The following is a 24872-nucleotide window of genomic DNA, read 5'->3' on the forward strand; positions in this document are numbered from 1 at the left end:
CCAGACTGGAGTGCAGTGGAGCGATCTCGGCTCACTGCAAGCTCTGCCTCTCGGGTTCATGCCATTCTCCTGCCTCAGCCTCCCGAGTAGCTGGGACTACAGGCACCTGCCACCACGCCCGCCCATCTAATTTTTTTTTTTTTTGCATTTTTAGCAGAGACGGGCTTTCACCATTTTAGTCAGAATGGTCTCGATCTCCTGACCTCGTGATCCGCCCATCTCGGCCTCCCAAACTGCTGGGATTACAGGCGTGAGCCCCCTTGCCCGGCTTACAATTTGTTCATTTTTAAATGTAATATTTGAAAAGTGTGCCTATTAAAAATCATGTAAAATTTTATGATTTTAGAGAGTAGTAACCGATTTGTTCCTGTGTGATTTTATTTTGTGAACATTCTTTAAACAGTGAACAGGACGTATTTCAAAAACTGTTTTTTAAGTTTTTAAAAACTTAGAATGCATTTTTCTAATAATGTGTATATTATATGAAGCAGTTTATTCTGGTTAGTTCATAAAATTGTATAAAGTAGCTGAATTGTATTACCGATTATCTGGGAAGTTTCAGGTCTTCAGACTTTTATTTCTATGGTGAAACTTATTCTAATTTCCAGCCCAAGATTCTGGAACACATCTCCCATTATGAAGTGGGCCTCAGGGTGGGAGTGGAAGCAGAACCTCTTGTTCACACTCCACACCCTCATTTTCCAGCAGTGAAGGTAGACTATTAAGGCTCTCATGTCATCAAGGATGGAGGCAATGGGATAATGGAGATTCTAGACATTTGTTTCGTCACCAGCGAAAATTAAATGAAGACTCAGGAATCACTACAGCTACAGGGATGAGAAGGACATTTCAGCAGCTACAGTGTGGTGGTGAGTTCCTGGCTACATGGCTGCTTCTGTACAAGAGAGTGCTAAAGTCCTTTTGTATTGTATACGCTTATGTGTGCATATGTAGGAGTGTGCAAATTGGTGGGCTATTTTTTTCAGTATACGCAGAAGGAAGTCTTGTTAACCTGTAAACCCAACATCTAAAAAATGTCAGTGAATACACTTTTGTTCAGGTCTCTGCTATTATGAGTAAGAGATAGGTGGCCTAATTTATAATCCTTTGGGTACACCGCATGTTCTCACTCATAGGTGGGAACTGAACAATGAGATCACCTGGACTCAGGAAGGGGAACAACACACACTGGGGCCTATCATGGGGAGGGGGGAGGGGGGAGGGATTGCATTGGGAGTTATACCTGATGTAAATGACGAGTTGATGGGTGCAGCACACCAACATGGCACAAGTATACATATGTAACAAACCTGCATGTTATGCACATGTACCCTACAACTTAAAGTATAATAATAATAAATAAATTAAAAAAAAAAAGAGATAGGTGGCCATTAAATAAACTAAATGCAGATTTATTCCCACTTATGTTTTTTAAAATTTTTTAATTTAATTTTTAAAATTTATTATTATGGGTACATAATAGTTGTATGTGTGTATGCGGTACATGGGATGTTTAGATACAGGCTTACAATGTGTGATGTTCAAACCAGGGTAATTGGGGTGTCCATCATCTCAAACCATTATTATTATTTTAGAACATTCTAATTCCACTCTTTCAATTATTTTAAAATATACATTAAATTAGTGGTAACTATAGTCATTCTATTGTGCTATAGAACACTAGATCTTATTTCTTCTATTGACTGTAGTTTTGTACCCATTAAGCATCCTCACTTTATTCCCCAGTTCCCATTACCCTTCTCAGTCTCTGGTAACCATCATTCCACTCTGTCTTCATGAGTTCAATTTTTTTTTTGGGTAGCTCTCATATATGTGTGATAATATCTTTCTGTGCCTGACTAATTTCACTTAACATAATGTCCTCCAGTTTTATCCGTGTTGCAAACGACATGATTTCATTCCTTTTTATGGCTGAATAACATTCCATTGTGTATATGTGTCACATTTTCTGGATCCATTTGTCCACTGATGAACACTTAGGATGTTTCCATCCCTTGGCTATTGTGAGTAGTGCTGCAATAAACATGGGAGTGCAGATACCTCTTTGATATGTTGATTTCTTTTCTTTAAGCTTTATACCCAGCACTCACATATAGTTTAAGGTATGTACAGGAAAAGTCCATTTCTGATGCATTCTCTACCTATAAGATTGTTCGGTGATAACTGGTGTATGTATGATGGTAATGATGATACTTGGGACAGGAAAAAATTCTGAAGAAAATTCCGAATCATTCAAAGTTAAATTACTTTCAGCATAGATTTAATAAGTGCTCTTTGTAAATCTTTGAACACTGGCGAACTGTATAATTTTTCTGTGAAGGAATGTTAACCAGAGCAGCAATCATGGCGGTGAGAACTTATGGTGTGTGTTTAAGTGGAGAGACACTGTTTTAAGACCTATTGAAGAAGTTTTTGTTTTCTTTTCTTTGTTGTTCTTCTCGGCCATTATTATAACTGTCTCCATTCACAATTTTCTACCTATCTAAAATTATAAAGCTAATATTTTTAGATATGCATTGGACTTTAAGAATTGGATGTATAGTTGCCCATTTGCAAGGACACGGAATGACTTTAAACTTCCTGGATAAAGTAATTTCTATATGTACCAAGAAAGAGTTTGGGTTTAAAAGGTTCAGAGTCGGCCGGGCGCGGTGGCTCAAGCCTGTAATCCCAGCACTTTGGGAGGCCGAGACGGGCGGATCACGAGGTCAGGAGATCGAGACCATCCTGGCTAACACGGTGAAACCCCGTCTCTACTAAAAATACAAAAAATTAGCCGGGCGTGGTGGCGGGCGCCTGTAGTCCCAGCTACTCGGAGGCTGAGGCGGGAGATTGGCGTGAACCCAGGAGGCGGAGCTTGCAGTGAGCCAAGATCGCGCCACTGCACTCCAGCCTGGGAGACACAGCGAGACTCCGTCTCAAAAAAAAAAAAAAAAAAAAAAAAGGTTCAGAGTCATTGTGATTATGACTCATTGAGAGTATGATTATAGCTAAGTAATTTTCTTTCCCTTTTTCAAAAGAAATGGGTACATAGATGTATATTCTGAGTCTTACAGAGTCTTAATTGCCTGCCATGAGATAGTATTTAGGAGCATGGTTAAATTGGTGAAGACACATCTAGAGAAAGGAAACCTCCAAGAGGGAATGTACTTGTTAACATTGCTTCTGTGATTGAATTTAGGATTTATAGCACTTGAAATTTTTTTAAAGTTGCATGTAGTTTATGTATCCAGTGTTAGAGATGAACTGAATTCTTCATGATGATATATTTTATGCTAATTCACTGGCAAGTTTCTCAAATAATAGTTATGTCAAATTCCTCACTTTTCAGAAACTGCATATTCTTCAGTACCAAGATCTCTCCCCTGTCATTGTGTTCTTCTAAGATATCACTTGTGCTGTGAGGGGGAGCTATTTGTTCAATCATGACCTGTGGGGCTTTCTTAACCTCTTATAAACTTAAGTGCCAATCTCTAGGCTGGATATAATTACACTTTGGTGATTTCTTTGAGCTTTAAGGGCTAATGAATAGCCTCAAGTATTTAAATAACTGCTTGAACTTTCTTAATTGATACAAACTGTCTGTAATAATTCTACTTAGTCTGGTATGCCACCTGAACAGCTTTATCTTGGGTTTACATACTTAATTGATAGTGTTCAATGGTATATGATATTTATAAGAGCCTTTGTCTTACTGAACTGCATGGGAGATAACCATTCCAAGTCATATTTTAAAGCTGTATTCCAACTTCATAAATAAATACGTTAGAATCAATGTTTGTGTTCCAGACTTGAACAAATATTATTTTATGTCAAATTTTGTTAGTCTTTTGTAAACATACTAAAACATATGCATCCAAATTATGGTGCATATTTTTTCCACATTTCAAATTTAGGCAAGTGCATATTTACTTTTCAATTCAAATTCAAGTTTTTATGTGAAATAATATGAAAATGTTACAAAAAAGTTTAATTAATAAGTATTTGAAGGCTTTTATTTTCATTTTAGGATTTTATTGATATTCTATATAAAAAAAATCAAGATATGTCTGGAGGAATAATTGTGGTCAGAGGTTGTTTTCTTTCAAACACCAAAATCATAAAATGTACAATAAATATTGACCTGAATCATTATTAATATATGCATTTTTATAATACAAATTGTAAAAGTAAAAATAATTATAAACAAGAAATGAATTTTAAAATGTCTCATTGAGACATCCTAGATTTAGACTAGCTAGATATTTCTGTGTATGGATTCTTGTTCTAAAACGTGCCTGACATGTAACTTTAGGTAAGTTATGAGACTTCTGTGAGCAGCTGTTTCCTGTGTTCCTTACAGGAAAACAGCGATGAGGACAAGAATAATTATGTTAAATAGTAAACATTTCTTGGTATTTCATGGATACTCAATAAATGCTACCTCATTATTATTCCCACAGGAAAAAACAAAGTCTTATTGCTTTTAGTTTCACTTTGATCGTATCCAGAATTATGACCCGGATTTGGCTATAGATGACCTTGGACTATTTTCAGACACAAAATTATGCTCCTGAAGTATTAATATCTGATAACATTAATGTTATTTAAAATAAACTTTTGGAGAATCTGAAGGGAATTCATTTTTCTGAAAAGCAACTAGTTGAGAAAGTCAAAATATATTTGAATATATACATTTTGGTATGTTTGAAAACAATGGTGAAGTTCTATAATCAGTCATATATTGATGTGTTTTTAGTTAGTGTATTGTCTCTTGATAAGCAGAGGATTATAGAAAATTAAATGTCAATAGGTATTATTAAATCTAAGTCATGAAACGGATCATTCCCAGATTGCTGACATATGTATTAGCATAAATATTTTTAAGTGTTTTTGGTTGATAGTTTTTATTTGTATGTGCGTATGCCTTTTTTTAGTGTTAGCAAGCAGTCTGGTACAGTAAATAATATTCAAAACATATCTTCGCTACAATATTATGTAGGTATATGCCTTCAGAGTTCTGTACGACTATTAAGAAATGCTTTAGAATTCAGGGGCTTACATATACTGTTAAATCAAAGTTAGCCTAAAGCTGCTTTCTTCCATAGTAAGTCAGGCCTAAAAGCTTTTCTGTACATCATGAATTATCACAGGTCGAGGTGTAAACCTATTATAGCCCACACCTGTGCCAATCACTGAGTTTTGGCCAATCACATGTAGCCAGCTGTTTGAACCGTGTTCAAATAAGGCAATTGCCGAGTTGTAAACAATCCAGCTGTTTCTGTGCCTCACTTCCATTTTCTGTAGGTCACTTTCCTTTTGCTGTCCATAAATTGTCTTCCACCATGTGGCTGTGCTGGAGTCTCTCTTGAATCTGCTGTGATTCTGAGGTCTGCCTGATTCACTAATCATTCATTGGTCAATTAAACTCCTTTACATGTAATTCAGCTGAAATTTTCTTTTAGCAATACTCAGAACTTTTTTGTCAAAAAGGAAGCAAGAGATTTGCACATGTCTATATTGTCAGAAAAAAAGGAAAAGGATCTGAGCATGGTTTAAAAAAACCCCAAAATGCAAAACTGTATATACATGACTCTACCACCTCCATTAGTTCTTGGAAACAAATTAATACTTTTGTAGGTTGATAATTACCTCTGTTTCCAGAAAATAATACACATAGCATAGTTACTTATGTAGAATTTTCTCTTTTCTTGGTAGCCAATAGGCACATGGAGCTATGAGCACTTGCAATTCGGCTTTATTACTGAGAAACTGAATTTTAAATATTTACTATTAATTTCTTTATTTTTACACTTAAATAGCCACATAAGGGTAGGAGACATAATCCAGGACAGCATACTTCTAGATTCATGAGGAATTTTCATATATGGTTACATTTATGCCATGGGTTGCTTCTGACGATGCCCAGAACACAGGTGCCTGGGAGTGCATATGCCTTAACCAACCCCCTCATTGTACAGAAATGGCCCAAGCAGAGGAGTGCAAATCAATGTAATGGCAGGGATGATGTTCAGATCTTCAGATATTGTGTCCCTGTCTCAGAGTCCCCAACAGAACTTAATTTTTCATTTCCTTTTGACAAGTTATGAGCTTGGTAAGGTGGTGGTGATGGCATTCAACAACCATAATAATTAAACACTACGTCCCTTTTTGTGGTACAGTGATAAGAACTGAGAAAAAGGAGATACAACCAAGGGAGGATCCTTATGACTAGTCTCTCCTCTTTATCCCTCCAGTAAGCCTGTTGATAGAAATGGCCATATTCTTATTCAGCATTATTATTGGGCTTGGTTATGAGTCATTAGTTTAGCTTGTTATGTGAAAGTCACTAATTTGAGTAATACAATGCCATTTGATAAAGAATGACATTGGTATAGGAACCAAATAGGGATACTTTCAGAATTATTTTCTGATGATAAAATATAAATTATTTAATAGTAGTAAACTTATTATAAATGAAGTACATAAGGTTAGTGATTTGGGGATCAAAGGGCCATTGCACATAAATGACTAAACAAAAGTCACTGGGAGACTGACGCAAGAATCTGTATGTCTTTTATTCATTTAAATTTAGATTGTTTCCTCTTATTAGAAGAAAATATTAAACAGTTAATATATAAGCAAATTAGTGCAATGTGCTCTTCAAAGTTAACTTAATTATGGTAGAACACAACAAAATGCCACATAGCTGCTTTTATTTTTCAGTCTAGATTTCACAATCTTCTTGGTTATTCAAATAGTTTTTCCCTACTATTAAGATTTATTTATAGGATGGCACATAATGAGAAATTCTGACACCTATCATTTAAATAAGAATATTTCCACAATGTTTGTGCAAGAACAAACTTTCAAATATTTTAGTGCTAGAAACTTTGTGGTAGAATTCTAGTAGCTGCTGATAATATTTCTGCCAGAAATTGCAACCAGGCTCCCATTCTACTTCAAGATATTCTTGAAATTAACAAAGTAGCAAGCTGTTAACTATCCTATCTGTAGAAGCTCACCTTCCTTTTACAAACTGTTAACACTATTCTGGTGAGACATATGTGGCCATTTCCATTACCAACAAAGTTTTCTTTGTAGAAAAAATGAATGCTTTGAGTGTTAAATGTTTATATTTTTTGAAACTTGCAATGAAGGCATGCATTTTTTATTTCCTTCATATATTGTTTTAAAATTTTCTATTTATATTGTCTCTGAACTTTAGTAATAACTACAGATTCATATTGAGCAACTCATCAAATATTTTGGGAGAAAACAACAGAAATAATAGCAAGAGTTACTGACTTGAGAAGAACTGCGCCCCAAACTAGTTCAAAGTTAATTGCTCTTATTTTGAGTTTTCTTGATAGAAATTGGATAACTGTATGGATTTGATGTACCAATTTCTTCTTGATATGCAACTTTAAAAAGTCTATGTAGTTAACCTATTAACATGAAGCTGACACTCATTTAAATTTGCTGTCTCCCTTTCCTTTGGAAAGACCTCTGTTTAGAACTACAGGAAATAAGGGCAAATGTAAATATTTCTTGTAATAAATTAATAACAAAGGGACAGATATCACCACCACATTGTAAATTATGCAGTAAGTCTTAGGTAATTTATTTCATACCTTAAACACCTAGGAAATTTCACTAGTTGACAGCAACTGAAAATGCAAATGAACTGCATACTCCATCCCACATCTGAAATAAAAGAAAAATGCCAGAAATAGACTAATTCTGGTTTCCTTTTGAATATCATATTTTAATTTCTTTTATGTTTCTTTAATCTTTTCAGCAGTGCTTAAGGATTTGGAAGATGTTGATTAAAGCATTTCCTCTGATTAATTATATTTTAGCTTTCAACTGTTTTATTTTATTTTAAAATCAAGTGCACACACATTGTCTGGATTATATGAGCATCTGCTCTTCCCAGTCTCTGCAAATATTTATATAAATCTAACTGTCACCCCTGATCCCTCCAAGTTCTCACTGCTTAGCTAATCCTGATTGCATCCCCTCATTAAGCCATCTTCAGGATATGGAAACATAAATAAAGCAGATGAACAACCTACATTTCAGGGATATTTGTGTACATGGCTTGCCACTTAACTCATGTTATTAAATTCTCAGAATTCATTCTAAAATCACAGCGTTTCCTTTACCTCTGCTTTCTTTAATTACACATTTGATTATTATTAACCTAAAAACTACAGGCATACCTCATTTATTGCACTTTGCTTTACTGAGCTTTACAGATATTACATTTTTATAAATGGAAGGTTTGTGGCAGCCCAGCACTGGGCAAGTCTATCAATGCCATGTTTTCATCAGCACATGCTCACTTCATACCTCTGTGTAGCATTTTGGTAATTCTCACAATATTTCAAACTTTTCCATTATTATTATATGTCCTGGTGATCTGTGATTAGTCATCTTTGATGTTACTGTATTAATTGTTTTGAGATGCCACGAACTGCACTCACATAAGACCGTGAACTAGGTAAATGACGTATGTGTTCTTGACTTCTCCATCAACTGGCCATTCCCCCATCTCTCTCCTTTTCTTTAGGTCTCCCTTTTCCATAAGACACAATATTGCTGAAATAAGGTCATTTAGTAACCCTACAATGACCTCTAAAGTGTTCAAATGAAAGGAAGGGCTGCACATCTCTCACTTTAAATAAAAAGCTAGAAATAATTAAGTTTAGAAAGAAAGGTGTACTGAAAGCTGAGGCAGGTTGAAAGCTAGGCCTCTTACAGCAAACAGCCAACTGGAGAATGCAAACAACAGGTTCTTGAAGGAAATTAAAAGTGATTACTCCAGCGAATACACAAATAATAAAGTGAAACAGCCTTATTGGTGATATGGAGAAAAATTTGGAGGTCTGCATAGAAGATCAAATCAGTCACAACATTTCCCTTAAGCCAAAGCCAAATCCAGAGCAAGGCCTAACTCTCTTTAATTCTACGAAGACTGGAAGGGATGAGGAAGCTGCAGAAGAAAAGTTTAAAGCTAGAAGAGATTGGTTATAAGGTTAAAGGAAAGAAGCCATCTCCATAACATGAAAAGTGCAAGGCTAAGCAGCAAGTGTCAATGGAGAAGCTGCTGCAAGTGTTCTAGATCGGGCTAAGATCATTGATGAATGTGGTTACACTAAACAATAGATTTTCAATGTAAATGAAACAGCTTCACAGTGGGAAAAGAATCCTTCTAAGGCTTTCATATTTACAAAAGAGAAGTCAATGCCTGGCTTCAAAGCTTCAAAGGACAGGCTGACTCTTGTTAGAGGTGAATGCAGCTGGTGACCTTCGGTTGAAGCCAGGGCTCCTTTACCATTTCAAAAATTGTAGAGCCCCTAATAATTATGCTAAATTTACTCTTCCTGTGCACTAGAAATGGAATAACAAAGACCTGGATGACAGCAATCTGTTTACAGTGTGATTTACTGAATATTTTAATCCCAATGTTGAGAACTACAGCTCAGAAAGAAAATTTCAATATTTTTCACAATATTTTCAAAATGTTTGAAAATATTACCATTTGCTAACAATGCATCTGGTCACTCAGGAGCTCCGATGGAATTGTAAAGGAGATTAATGTTGTTATGCCTGCTTACATAACATCCATTCTGCAGCACATTGATTAAAGAGTAATTTAGACTTCTAAGTTTTATTTTTTAAGGAATACATTTTGTGAGGCTATCGCTGCCGTAGATAGTGATTCCTCTGATGGGTCTAGGAAAATTAAATTAAAAACCTTTTTGAAAGGATTCATCATTCTAGATATCATTGAGAACATTCATGATTTATGGAAGGAGGTCAGATATCACTATTAACAGGAATTTGGAAGGAGTTGATTCCAACCCTCATGGATGACATTGAGAAATTCAAGACTTCAGTGGAGGAAGTAACTGCAGATGCAGTGGAAATAGCAAGAAACTAGAATAGAAGTGGAGCCTGAAGATATGACTGAATTGCTGCCATTTCATTATAAAATTTGAATGGATGAGGAGTTGCTTCTTATGGATGAGCAAAGAAAGTAATTTCTTGTCTAGTCCTGGTGAAGATGCTAAGAATATTGCTGAAAGGACAATGAAGGATTTAGAATATTACATTAACTTAGTTGATAAAGCAGTAGCAGGGTTTGAGAGGATTCATTTTAATTTTGGAAGACGTTCTAATGTGGGTAAAATGCCATCAAACAACATTTCACGCTACAGAGAAATCTTTTGTGAAATCAATGCAACAAACTTCACTGTATGCCTTATTTAAGGAATTGCCAGTCATCCCAACCTTCAGCAACCATTACCCTGATCAGTTAGCAGCCATTCACATTGAGGCAAAAGCCTCCATCAGCAAAAAGATTCTCATTCATGGAAGGCTCAGGTGATTGTTAGCATTTTTTAGCAATAAAGTGTTTTAGATGAAAGTGTGTACACTTTTCCAGACATAATGCTATTGCACAATTAATAGACTACAGTGTAGTGTAAACATAATTTTTGTATGTACTGAGAAACCAAAACATTATTTTGACTCACTTTATTGTAATATTTGCTTGCAGCGGCCAGGAACAAAACAGGCAGTGTCTCCAAGGTATACCTGTGTTTTGGATATAAACACCTAATCAAGATGATTTACTGTTTTGTATATCCTCTACACGTTTAACATGACTGAAAATTTAGAATTTATTAGGCAGTTGAAAGGTAACACATACATGCTGAGTATCTCCTGCGTTTGTTTTCCCTTTATTCTTGGTATTTGTTCCTCTTTTATCTCTCTATGGGCTAAGAGAATATAAAGAAATAGTACCTCTCCACAAAGACGGAATGCTAATACTTTCCATAAAGACTGTCTTTTACCTGGGTTTCCTTAACTGATTACAGGTTTTATATGGGGACAGTACTTTACTCTGGGGCCTTTGCTTTATTTCGTGCTTTGATACAGACTGAGAGACATCTATTTGACTTCATTTTACAAATTGTCCTTTGACCATGTAGTTTCTGTAGACAGAATGATTTTTTTTTTTTTTTTGATTGGAAATATCTAAGACTGAGAATTTCTGTTCTTGCAGCTTTATGTAATTATGTTCAAAGGGGTTTGAATTAAAATGGAACAGATGTGTCCATCTTTAATTATGGTGTAACAAATTGTGTTACTCTAAGGCTTTATTAAGTGAAACGCTCATCTTTATGTAATAATGGGTCAGACGGTTTCAAAACGATATCAGTGAACACAGTGTATTGCCTATTCTACTTAGACTTCAAAAGGGCTGTTAAAACTCAGAGGAAGTACCTGTAAATCCAGAAGACACTATAGAAAATATACATATTTGTTTTTATTCCAAGTTAAGTGAAACATGATAAATCTAAATATCACCTAAGTAAGACAGAAAAGCTAACATTTGACTTAGCAGATATATCTAAAGAGTAGTGAGAACATTCAGCTCTGTGTATTGGAAAATATCATTTTAGGGTTTCCTGAAAATCCTTTTGTATTATTTTGTGTAAACCCTCCCTTAATAACTGAGTGATCAGAAAAGCCCTTTTTTGGCCACCACATTCAAGTCAGTACAACAAAGTCCTTTTTACTAGCTGTCAGTTACCTAGAGAACCCAAAAATAGTAAGAAGAATACGGACAAGTACAAATCCTGTGAAATGAGCCCCATCTCAATGTTTCTATTTCTGTCAGTTGTACCACAGTCCTTTTATGCTTCTGGATATATCCAACTCTTTTATGTTTTTTTCTTTCTGCCCTTTCCAAATATGTCACCATTTATTATTTTTATTCCTGAATTTGTTTTATTGAGATCCTCTTTTTGCTCCATTATCATTACCACTCTAATCCAGGCTCTGTTTCCTCACACCCCGATTACTACATCGATTTTCCAAGTTTCCTTGATGTTTCTCTCCCCCTTTCCATTCTTTTTACAGTTCATTGCCAATCTAATACAAATAATAATTTTATTTTTTACTTTTTTATTTCAATAGTTTTAGGGGTGCAGGTGGTTTTTGGTTATGTGGATGAGTTCTTTAGTGGTGAGTTCTGAGATTTGAGTGCACCCTTCATCCGAGAAGTGTACACTGTACTCAATATGTTGTCTTTTATCCTTCATCTCACTTCCAACTTCCCCTCCTGAGGCTCCACAGTCCATTATATTGCTCTTTATGTCTTTGCATCTTCAAAGCTTAGCTCCCACTTATAAGTGAGAACATATGGTATTTGGTTTTCCATTCCTGATTTACTTCGCTTAGAATAATGGCTTCCAGTTGCAGCAAAAGACATTATTCCATTCTTTTTTATGGCCGAGTAATATTCCATGGTATATATATATACTGGATTTTCTTCATCCATTCATTGGTTGATGGGCATTTAGGTTGGTTCCATATTCTTGCAATTGCAAATTGAGCTGCTATACACATGAGTGTGCATGTATCTTTTTCATATAATGACTTCTTTTTTGGGGTGTAGATGTCCGGCATTGGGATTGCTGAATTGAACAGTAAATTTACTCTTTGTCTTTAAGGAGTCTTCATACTGTTTTCCATACTGGTTTACTAATTTACACTCCTACCAGCAGTGTCAAAATGTTCCCTTTCACCACATCCATGCCAACATCTATTTTTGTGTGTGTGTGTTTTAAATTGTAGCCATTCTTGCAGGAGTAAAGTGGTATCTCATTGTGGTTTTAATTTGCATTTCCCTGATGATTAGTGCTGTTGAGCAGAAAATGGTAATTTGATGCATCACTTCTTATAATACTTTGGTAGTTCAAGTTTATTATACAAGGCCACATTTTTGTTTCTGGTCTTCAGGATCATCCATAATCCCTATGTACCTTCTTGTCACCACTGCTCAATAAAATGAATAATATGATTTTCCTTTCATCAAGTGCCTTCATTTTCAGTATCTAAACATAGCCTTTTCTAGTCAGAATTGTTCACTCCAACCCAATACTTGCACCTTTACCCTCTCCCCATGCTCTTTCTCCAGCTGAGGACATTCTGGTAACTATCCCTTTCTCATGAAACTCTTTTCCTTTCTTGAAAGGCCAGATTCTCCATGGTGCTTTCTTCTTTATCATTTTTCCCTTTCTCTGAGTTACCAATTCAGTTTTAGTTTATACCTTAATTGTTTCCTGAACTGGTTTTAATGCCTCATGAAGACTTAATCTCCTTGTGAAGGAAAGTTTTTTTGTAGAGTGGCTCAACTGTAAGTATAATCTGGTTGATTAATTGGCATGCCTTCATTGAGGAATTCATTGCTAAGACTGTCTTCTTGTGTATGGGGATGGGAAGGGGGCGAAAGGATGAGAGGAGCAAAAGAGAAAATTTGGAAAATGAGTAGTTTCGTTTATTACAATGTCTGTGCAATTTTTGGTCTTAAGAGAACAAATACTAAATTCAAAGATGATGGAAAAAAAAATCAGCTTCACAGAGCTATAGTAAACACCAGATGTTGAAAGAGAAGCTTATCAGACTATCTTTCAGCATTCTTCTTTAGGGACAAATTACAACAAATAACCAAAATAAACATAAGGAAACCATAGAGGACACTGAGTAAAAAGGTAAAGCTACAGATTTCAACACAGAAGACATATCCAGACAGCCCTTGTCAGTATATTTCTTTACTATCAATGGCTGCTGCTGCTAGAGGTCTCTAGGCTCCCATATGATCTGTTGGTCACCGTACTTCACTTTCCCAACTCTTACCCCCAGTAGACATGCACACTCACAGTTTTAGGATCCAAAGAAGAGAGCTGAGCTTGATTTTCTGTCAGGCAGAACAGCAAGATAGACAATGTAATTTGATACTTCTTCCTGCTAATCCTCAACACAGAATTCTGGAATCTTACCCGAGGACTAAGAACACCCTTAACTCTGACGAATTAGAAACAAGGCAAAGACTAAAACTGAGTTAATTATCTAATATTAGAAAATGAAGAAATACTCATCACTGGATTCACTTTCCTCACTAAATGTATTTTATTACTTGAACATATACAATAGATACAGAATTTTTCTTATCCTTTAATAACAAATTCAAAGAGAGAAAACTTCACTCATATTAAAAAGTTTAGACTAGAGATGGAAATTAAAAATAGTATACCAGAGAGGACTGCTACAAATGAATGACATCTTGTTAGATAAATACATCTGTTTTTATAGATCAAATAATGAGGTACAAAGTAGACATCGCTTCAAAGACGATTTTAATTTCTTTTTTTTCTAAATTCAAAATTATTATAATATATATTATAGAAAATTTAGACAGAGGCAAAAGCCCAAAACAAAAATGTTATCCTTGATCCCATCCCACTATTTAGTGATAACCATAGTCAATATATTGGTGAACATCTTAACAAGATGTAACTTTGTGTAGCTAATTGTATACTGTCTATTAAAAAATTTCACTTAACTATATGTAGTAATTTCCCATGTCAAATATTATGATCTATTAAACCTTTTAGGTCCAATACAAAGTAACACTAAATGTAAGATAATTCCTCATTTTCCTATGAGAAAGCCAATTTATTTAGCTACAAAGATGCAGTTAATACCACATATTTTCATATCTATTAAATTTATGTTGAAACTTTAATATTAAAAAATTCCATATTCCATGAAACATTGGTTTTTCATCAAAGGAAAGATTCTTTTAAGTCATCAGGTTTTCGGAGTTCATCATTTATAATTTTGTATCTACTTCTGATGCTGTTACAGGAAATTTTGTCCCAAGCCATAAGTATCCATTTACATAGCATTAAAATTTTTATTATTTTTGTTAATCTCCACAATACAACCATTTATCATACTGCTTTTAAAAGAATCTTGTTTACCACAGTACCCAGCAGTTGAATATGGTGTGGTCAGACTCCAGGAATCACTATTAAATATATGCTAATTTTTGTAATTCAATTTTTTACTGTTTTAGTCATGCAAACTAAAATGATAAAAACGTTTTAGTTTTTACTAAATGTTTCAGTGTTAGTGAGTTCATGTTAACTCTCTCTCTCTCATCTATCTATCTATCTGAATACATGCAGACATAAAACTCACATTGGTGAAGGCAATTTTGGGCTAATGTGTTCATTCAATCCCTGAAATGCTATCTAAGACAAAGGAATTGAGAATGCACCCTTTGAAAAAATTGATTTTAAACTAACTCATTTTTTTGAGGTGTCATTTTGGGAAAAAGAAATTTATCTTATATTTGGTCATATAAACTATAGTAAGGCAAATGGCAAGATCACGTGAAATATGTATTTGAGGTTTTGGTATAATGCTCAATACAAGCATTTTATACTTCACAATTAGACACTGAGAAGATTAAAAAAGAGAGATTGAATCTGAAAATAGTTTTATAGATTACTTACTTACTTACTTAATTTATTATTGAGATAGGATCTTGCTCCATCACCCAGGATGGAGTGCAGTGGCATGATCACAGCTCACTGCAGCCTCAAACTCCCAGGCTCAAATGATCCTCCTGCCTCAGCTTCCTGAGCAGCTGGGACCACAGGCTTGTGATGTCACACCCAGCTTAATTATTGTATTTAAAAAATGAAGAAATAGTGAGACTAACAGGGCAAACAACCCTCTCAAGTTTCACAGGCATTTACAGGGTGAGTTCAAATTAGGCAGGTTTCTTGACAGTTTATTAGTCTATTCAATATGATATTGAGGTATAAAAAAATTCATCCTAAACTTCCTTCAGAAATTCAGAGACACCTGCAAAGGACCAATTCTAATAAATTCTACCAGCTTAGCAAACCCAAACTCAGGATTAAATTCCCCTCAAGCTTCTCTTAAGAAATCTTACAATATTTGTCATTTTAAAAAATAAGGGCAAAGTCTCTTGAGAAATATTTCCCTTTGTTATCTGGATAGATACTGCTTTCTGTATCATACTTCTTCATTTAGGGAAAGTTACTCAGATGATTTCGGCTTCAACTCCCCCCACTTCCTCTAGTCTTTCAGCCCCACATCTCTCTGAATTCTGGAAAGGCATTCACTCATTTATTCATTCAACAAACTTGTACTGATTGAGTCAACTGCTACTTTGCACTAAAACTGCAAGGCACAGAGGAAACAAATATAAAAAAACAAACTTTGTGATACTCATTAGAGCTATTCACAATATTCTCATTTTCTGTTTATAAGTGGATGGTATTATTAAATTGGATTTGTCCACCTCCTTACCATTAGATATGAATTTGTTACTTGCTTGTTAAAATTTAGTTGCTTGTGCCTGGCTCTGCAGGCCTTTCACATCCCTGCCATGGAAGCATATGTCAAGAGGGAGCCTGAGTCTCTGAGCAACTGCAATAAACACAGCTATTCTCCTGGCCAATGCTGGAAAAGTAGGATGAGAGTATTAAACTACTGAGATTTTAGGGGTATTATTGGAGCTTAACTTAGCTTATCTCGACAGAAAATCCTTGCTTTCAAGATCCCCTTAATTAAGTGAAGCAGAGATAATAGTGAAGTATTTCAATTACACTCTAATCATATCTATTATAAAAATATGCTTTATGTGATGGAAGGACTAAGGAAAGAATTTTGAGAAGTTGATGAGATCAGGCTTAGGAGTCAGATAGTCTTGAGTTGAAATCTTGACTTTTGTATTTTTAGCTGTATGTAAGTCATTAAACTTTCTAAGCCTGTGATATAGTTTGGATATTCATCCCCTCCAACTCTCATGTTAAAATTTGATCCCCAGTGTGGGAGGTGTTTGGGTCGTGGGGGTGGGTACCTCATCACAGGTTGTTGCAGTCCTTGCAGAAATGAGTGAGCCCTTGCTCTATCAGTTACCATTGAATCTGATTGTTAAAGAGGCCTGGCACCTCCCTCTCTCTCTCGCTCCATCTCTCATCATGTGACATGCCTGCTCTCCATCTTTCATGATGACTGGAAACTTCCTGAGGCCCTCACCAGAAGCAGTTGCTGGTGCTACCCTTCTTGCATATCTTGCAGAACTGTGAACTAAATAAACTTCTTTTCTTTATAAATTACTCAGCCTTAGGTATTCCTTTAAAGCAATACAAAATAGACTAATACAATCCACTTTCAATAGTGTAGAATATGGGTAAGAGTGCTATTATCTATCTCATAGGGTGGTTGTAGTAATTAGGTGAGCTGCATGATAAGCACTCAGTAAACGGTAGTTGCCATTACTATTAATATTTTTTAAATCTGTATGTGGTAAAGAATGGGTAATACTCATACAACAAAATTTAAGGCATGCTGAACAGAAATGTAAAGGTTGAGGAACTGTGCAGTTAGTAAACTGTGAAACAGGCATTGTAGACAGAAGGATGGGTGAATATTTTAGGTGAGAGACGATATGCATAGTACACAGATGAGTGATGACAAACGAAGCTGGAAAAGTAGGCAAGAACTGAAGGAAAATGCAACTGTCCAGCATGGCTAGGATGTAGTAATTACCCTGATGGTAGTGGAGAAGTATTAAATGTTTTGATACCAATTGAACATTTTAGAAAAATCATGAAATCTGCAGCATGGAAAAGAGATTAGAAAAAACCAAAAAACAAAAAACAAAAAAACCCATGAGATTGGAAACAGAAATAGCTCTAAAGATATGACTAAAGTCTTCCAAGTAAGAAATGCGTGCATATGCTATACTAATCATAATTAAAACTATGGATGTGTGTAACTTTACAAAGACAGATCTCTTGATGTCAAGGCTAGGAGTGGAAGCCTAGGTACTGATAACATTCAAAGGGCTACTACATAAAGCAAAGTGTTCTTGGGGAGAATAAAAAGGGCAGAGAAGAAAAGAAAGATAGGAACCAAGAACCTTGGCTATCATGGACACCAAGGTAGGGGAGAATGTGAGCAGGGGATGATCAACCTTGTGAAACATGCCAGCAATGAAAAGTAAGATACTCTCTTAAGAGTGTTTATGTCGTTAGAGAATCAGGAAGCTATTGTTGATTTGCATGGAATAACTTAAGATTGGTGGAGGTTAAAGGCAGATTATAAGGAGGTTAAAGGCAAGAAAATAAATAAGAAAGGGTGATGGAGATGCAGAAGCAGAGTAGATTGAGTTTAGACTATAATTTCAGAAAATTTGAACAAATAATAGAAGATAATTTGGTACCCAGAGGGAAGAAACTTTTTTATTTTGTTTTAAAATGGGAGAGACTTATATGTATATTCTGAGTGTTCTCTTACACCTAGGCAGATGGAGCTCCTGCCCAGAGTCTGTACTACAAAAGGATCTCCTCTGGTCTTTTGGCCACATCTGTATCCAAAGCAAACAAAAATCTGCATTCCAAAGGGACACACCCTACTGAAAGACTTGAGAATTCTGGGTCTAAATGTCTTTGCTCACATCTCTAGAACCTGCACAGGCTTCTGTACATTTTCCTATTAATATTGCTTTCTGATATTTAGTTTCAAAATTGTTTTGATTCAGTTAAAATACTTTCTAATTGATCTTTCTATTTAACCTATTCGTTATTAAGAGGTATGCTATTATTATTTAAATATTTGAGAATTTTCCAGGGCTCTTTCTCATAGATTTTTAATTTAGTTCCACTAAATTAAAGATATGACTAAAGTCTTCCAAGTAAGACATGTGTGCATGTACTATGGTTAGGTAACATACTTTTTATGACTAGAATGCCTTTGAATTAATGAAGACTTGTTTTAGGCCTTAGTGTGGGCAAATGATCTGTTTGCTCTTCAGAAATATGTGATTTCTGATGTTGCGGGAGTGTTTCAGAAAGAATCTTTTTCGTATCTATATATTATGTTGCTTGAAATTTTCCCATAGTTAACTGATGCTCTTTAATTTTTTTAGTTTTTAATTTTTTATGGCTATATTGTAGTTGTACGTATTTGTGGGGCACATGTGATATTTTGATGCAAGTTTACAATGTATAATGATCAAATCAGGGTTATTAGGAAATCCGTCACCTAAACATTGATCATTTCTTTATGTTAGCAATGTTCCAAACCACTCCTTTAGTTACTTTGAAATATACAATAAATTACTGTTTACTGTAGTCTCCCTATCATGCTACTGAACACTAGAACTTATTTCTTCTATCTAACTGTGTTTTTGTACCCATTAGTTAATCCTTTTTTAACCCCTGCCTGCCCATTACCCTTTCCTGCTTTTGGCATCCACCATCATTCTATTCTCTATTTTAATGGATTCAATTTTTTTTTTAATTTTTAGCTGCCACATATGAGTGAGAACATGTGATATTTGTTTTTCTCTGCCTGGCTTATTTCACTTAACATAATGACCTCCAGTTCCATCCATGTTGTTGCAAATGACAGTATTTCCTTCCTTTTTATGGCTGAATAATATTCCATGGTGTATTTGTATCACATTTTCTTTATCTATTCTTCTGTTAGGGAACAATTAGGAACAATTAGGTTGATTCCATATCTTGACTATTGTAAATAATACTGTAATAAAAATGCAAGGGTACATACCTCAATATACTGGCTGCCTTTATTTTGGATATATACCTAGCAGTGAGATTTCTGGATCATATGAGAGTTCTATTTTTACTTTTTTGAGGAGCCTCCATACTGTTTTCTCTAGTGGTTATACTAATTTACATTCACATCAACATTGTAGGAGTGTTCTTCTTTTTTTAAATCTTCACCAACATTGGTTATTTTTTGGCTTTTTGATAAAGGCCATTTTAACTGGGTTGACATAATATTTCATTGTGCTTTTGATGTGAATTTCTCTGATGACTAATGGTATTTTTTTCTTACATCTGTTGGTCTTTTCTATGTCTTCTTTTGAGAAATGTCTATTCAGATATTTTATCCATTTTTCAACTAGATGATGATGCTGATGATGCTGATAATTACTTTTCTAGTGTTTGTTTGAGTTTCTTTTATATTTTGGTTATTAATCCTTTGTCAGTTGAATAGTTTGCAGATATTTTCTCCTGTTTTGTGGGTTGTCTCTTCACTTTGTTAATTGTTTCCTTTGTTGTGCAAAAATATTTTGAGCTTTATGTGATCTCATTATCTATTTTTTCTTTAGTTGCCTGTGTTTTTGAGGTTTTAGGAGAAATCTTTGCCCAGTCCAGTGCCCTGGAGTGTTTCTCCAATGCTTTCTTCTAGGAGTTTCATAGTTTTTGATTTTAAATTTAAGAATTTAATCCATTTTAATTTTTTATGCGATGTGAGATAGGGGTTTAATTTCATTCTCTTGCATATGGATATCCAATTTTCTTAGCAGTGTATGTTCTTGGAACTTTTGCCGAAAACAAGTTGACTTTAAATGCATTATTTTAATCATGGATTCCGTTCCATTAGTGCTCCATTTTGTGTATGCTTTTGTGCCAGTGTCATGCTGTTATGCTTACTATAGCTTTGTAGTATTATTTGAAGTCAGACGGTATGATCTCCAACTTTGTTCCTTTTGTTCAAGATTGCTTCGACTATTCTGGGTCTTTTGTGGTTCCATATACATTTTAGGATTATTATTTTTTGATTTATGTGAAGAACATCATTGTTATTTTGGTAAGGACTGCATTGAATCTGTAGATTTCTTTGGGTAGTGTGGACAATTTAACAATACTGATTATTCCAATTAATGAACATAAAATATCTTTTATGTTTTGTGTCCTATTCAATTTCTTTCATCAATGGTTTTCTTTTTGAGATGGGGTCTGGCTCTGTCACCCAGGCTGGAGTGCAGTGGCATGATCTTGGATCACTGCAACTTCTGCCTCCCAGGATTAAGTGATCCTCCCCACTCAGCCTCCCAGGTAACTAATATTTTTGTATTTTTCGTAGAGATGGGGTTTCACCATGTTGCCCAGGCTAGATTCAAATTCCTGAGCTCAAGTGTTCTGCCCGCCTCTGCCTCCCAAAGTGCTTGAGCCACTGCACCCAGTCCATCAATGTTTTATAATTTTCATTGTAGAGATTTTTCAGTTCTTTGGTTAAGTTTATTCCCAGGTATTTTACTTTAATTATAGCTATTGTAAATGGGATTACTTTCTTGGTTTCCTTTTCAGAGTGTTTCCTATTGGCATATAGAAATGCTACTGATTTTTGTATGCTGATTTTGTATCTTCGAACTTGACTGAATTAATTTAAAAGCTCTAATAGTTTTGTGGTGGAGTCCTTAGGATTTTCAAAATATATAGTCATATTGTCTGCAAACAAAGATAATTTGACTTTTTCTTTTCCAATTTGGATGCCCTTTATTTCTTTCTCTTATCTAATTACTTCGGCTAAGACTTCCAATACTATAGTGAATGAAAGTAATGAAAGTAGGCATCCTTGACTTGTTCCAAGTCTTAAACTAAAGGCTTTCAGTTGTTGGACATTCAGTATGATAGATGAACTTGTGATACATGCCCCTTATTGTTTTGAGGTGTGTTCCTTCTATACTCTGTTTGTTGTATTTTTTTTTTAATCATGAAAGGATATTGAATTGTGTTGAATGTTTTTTCTGACATTTGTTGAAATTATCAGATGGTTTTTATCTTTTATTCTGTGGATGTGATGCCTTATGTTTATTGATTTGTGCATGCTGAACCATCCTTGCATCTCTATGATGTATCCCACTTGATGATAATGAATCTTTTTAATGTGTTGTTGAATTTGGCTTGCTAGGATTTTGTTGAAAATTTTGCATGTACATTCATCAGAAATACTGGCCAGCAGTTTTTGTTATTGCTGTGCCTTTGTCTGGTTTTAGTGTCAGGGTAATTCTAGCTTTGTAGAATGAGTTTGAAAGTATTTCCTCCTCCTTGATTTTTTGGAATAGCTTGAATGGGATTGGTATTGGTTCCACTTTAAGCATTGGTAGAATTCAGCAGTGAGGTTATCAGCTCCTGGCTTTTTTTTTCTGGGAGGCTTTTTTGTCTTAAAATCAGTTTTATCTTATGTAAATGTAGTTACTTATGCTCTTTTTTTTTTTTTGTAAGTATAGTAACTTATGCTTCTTTCTTGTCTATCTCATTACTTTTTATTAGTCTTTTCAGATTTGTACTTTTTCATATCTAGAAGTTCATCCATTTCTTCCAGGTTTTCTAGTTTATTGGCATATAGTTGCTCGCAACAGTTTCTATTGCTCCTTTTAATTTCTGTGGCATAAGTTGTAATCTCTTTTTTCACCTTTAGTTGTCTTTATTTGGTTCTTTTTTCTTCTTAGTCTAGCTAAAGGTTGTTGATTTTGTTTATCTCTTCATTTTGTTTATCTTTTGTATTGTTTTTTGGTTTTGATTTATGTCTGCTCTGATCTTTTATTATCTTTTTTCTTCTACTAATTTTGGGTTTGGTAGACTCCTGCATTTCTAGTTCTTAAAGATGTATCTTTTTTTTTTTGAAGTCTTTTTATTTTTAATGTAGGCATTTATTGCTATAAACTTTCCTGTTAGTACTGCTTTTGCTGTACTCGCTAGAGTTTGGTATGTTGTATTTCCATTTTCATTTGTTTCAGTAAATTTTAAGCTTTCTTCTTAATTTATTTATTGACCCAATGGTCATTCAGAAGCATATTGTTTAATTTCCAAGTGTTTGTATAGTTTCTGAAGTTCTTCTTGTTATTAGCTTCTAGTTTTGTTCCATTGTGGCCATAGAAGATACTTGGCATGACTTCAATTTTTATAATTTTTTGAGATTTTTTGGTGGCCTATCCTATGGTGTGTCCTTGAGAAAGTTCCTTGTGCTGAGAAGAATAATGTGTATTCTGCAACTGTTGGATGAAATATTCTGTAAATACCTATTAGATCCATTTGGTCTATAGTGCAGATTAAGTCTGTTTCTTTGCTGATTTTCTGTCTAGATGATCTGTCCAGTGCTGAAAACTGGATGAAGTCCTCAACTATTATTGTGTAGGGGTCTATCTCTCTATTTATCTCCAATATAATTTGCATTATACGTCTGTGTGCTTCAGTGTTGGGTGTATATATATTTATAAATGCTATGTCCTTTTGAATTGATCCCTTTGCAATGATACAATGACTTTGTCTCCTTTTAGAATTTTTGTCTTAAAATCCATTTAATCTCATGTAAGTATAGTTACTTATGCTCTTTTTTTGGTTTTCATTTGCATAGAACATCTTTCTCCAGCTTTTAATTTTCAGTTTATGCATGTATTTAGAGGTCAAGTGAGTTACTTGTAGGGAGCATGTAGTTGGGTTTTGTTTTCTTATCCATTCAGGCCCTCTGTGTCTTTTGATTGGATAATTTAGTTCATTTATATTCAATGTTATTAATAATAGACAAGAACTTACTACTTCCATTTTGCTGTTTGCTTTCTGGTTGCTTTGTACATCTCACCTTCTTTCTTTCTTCATGTCTTTTATTGCGCATAAGTGGATTTCTCTGGTAGTATGTTTTAATTTTTTTTAAATTTTTAATGCTTTCACTATAGATTTTGGCTTTGTAGTTACCATGAGAATTACAAATAACACTTATAACCAATAATTTTAAACTGATGACAACTTAGATCTTATCACAATAAACAAACAAACAAAAAAACAAAGAAAAAACTAAAACTCTCTACAGTTTATATCCATTCCCTTTCTACTTTTTGATATTTTGTCTTTATCTTTTTATATTTTCTGTCTCTTAAAATATAATTGTTGTAGTTATTATTTTTGATAGGTTTGTCTTTTAGTTTTCATACTAAATTTATGAGTGGTTTAGACTTGGGAATTACAGTGATAGAGTATTCTGTATTTCTCTGTGTATTTACTTTTTCCAGTGAACTCCTTGTAGCATTTCTTGTAAGATAGGCCTGGTTTTGGTGAAACTCCCCAGCTTTTGTTTGTCTGGGAAAGTCTTTATTTTTTCTTCCTATTTGAAAAATAACTTTGCCAGATATAATATTCTGGGTTGGAAGTTTTTTTTCCCCTTCAGCACTTTGAATATGTCATCCCACTTCTGGCCTGTAGGTTTTCCACTGAGAAGCCTACTGCTAAACATATTGACATATTGAAACTATTTTATGTGTTATTTGCTTCCTTTGTCTTGTTACTTTTAAAATATTTTCCTTGTCCTTACCCTTTGAGAGTTTATTACATTCCTTGAGGTAGTCTTATTTGGGTCAAATTTGCTTGGTGTTCTTTAACCTTCTTTGTACCTTGATATTTATATTTTTCTCTAGGTTTGGAAAGATCTTTGTCAATATTTCTTTAAATACATTTTCTATTCTGATCTTTTTCTTTGCCTCCTTTTTTAGGCCAGTAAGTTTTACTTTGCCCTTCTGCTAAACCTTGTAAGTATATTTCATTTTTCTTTTTCTTTTTTTCTCCTCTGTTTATTTTCTTATAGCCTGTCTTTGAAGCTCACAAATTCTTTTTGCTGCTTGATGTGTTCTGTTGTTCAGAGTCTCTGATGCATTTCTCCATTAAAATTTTCAGTTCAAGAATTTTTAAATTTTATTACAATCTCTGTTTTAACTTTTTCTGATAGAGTTCTGAATTCCTTTTCTATGTTATTTTGAAGTCTGTTGAGCTTCCTCAAGACAGCTGACAACTATTTTAAATTTCCTATCTGAGAAGTCATATATCTCTGTCACTGATGGCTTGATCACAGGTGACAAATATAGTCTGTTTGGAGAGGTCATGTTTTTTCTGGATGTTCTTGGTGCTGCACATTCATTGATATCTGGTCATTGAAGAGTTAGGTATTTATTCCAATCTTCACAGTCTGGGCTTGTTTTTACCTGTCCTTCTTAGGAGAGCTTTCCAAGAATTTAATAAAGACTGAGGGTTATTACCTAAACCCTTGCTCACTGCAGCTTTTTCATCACTAGGGAGTGCTCTAAACTCAGCAATGCTGTGATACTTACAGACTTCTAGATAGAAAGCCTTGGTGGGTTTGGGGAAGATAAGGGAGAATTCCTT

General features: G+C 34.5%; 1 protein-coding gene across 2 annotated transcripts in view; it reads left to right on the forward strand.

Annotated features, from left to right (window-relative positions):
• The first annotated feature begins 629 nt into the window (after positions 1–629).
• The window catches only part of CSNKA2IP (casein kinase 2 subunit alpha' interacting protein), a 127217-nt gene continuing 102974 nt past the window's right edge, over positions 630–24872 (forward strand). For both annotated transcript variants that reach the window (XM_031662945.1, XM_031662944.1), the window contains exon 1: positions 630–869. The gene's annotated coding sequence lies outside the window, so the exon portion shown is untranslated. The remainder of the gene's footprint in view (positions 870–24872) is intronic.

The sequence above is a fragment of the Papio anubis genome, chromosome 2 (genome assembly GCF_008728515.1).
Source record: "Papio anubis isolate 15944 chromosome 2, Panubis1.0, whole genome shotgun sequence".
In the NCBI taxonomy this organism is placed as follows: domain Eukaryota; kingdom Metazoa; phylum Chordata; class Mammalia; order Primates; family Cercopithecidae; genus Papio; species Papio anubis.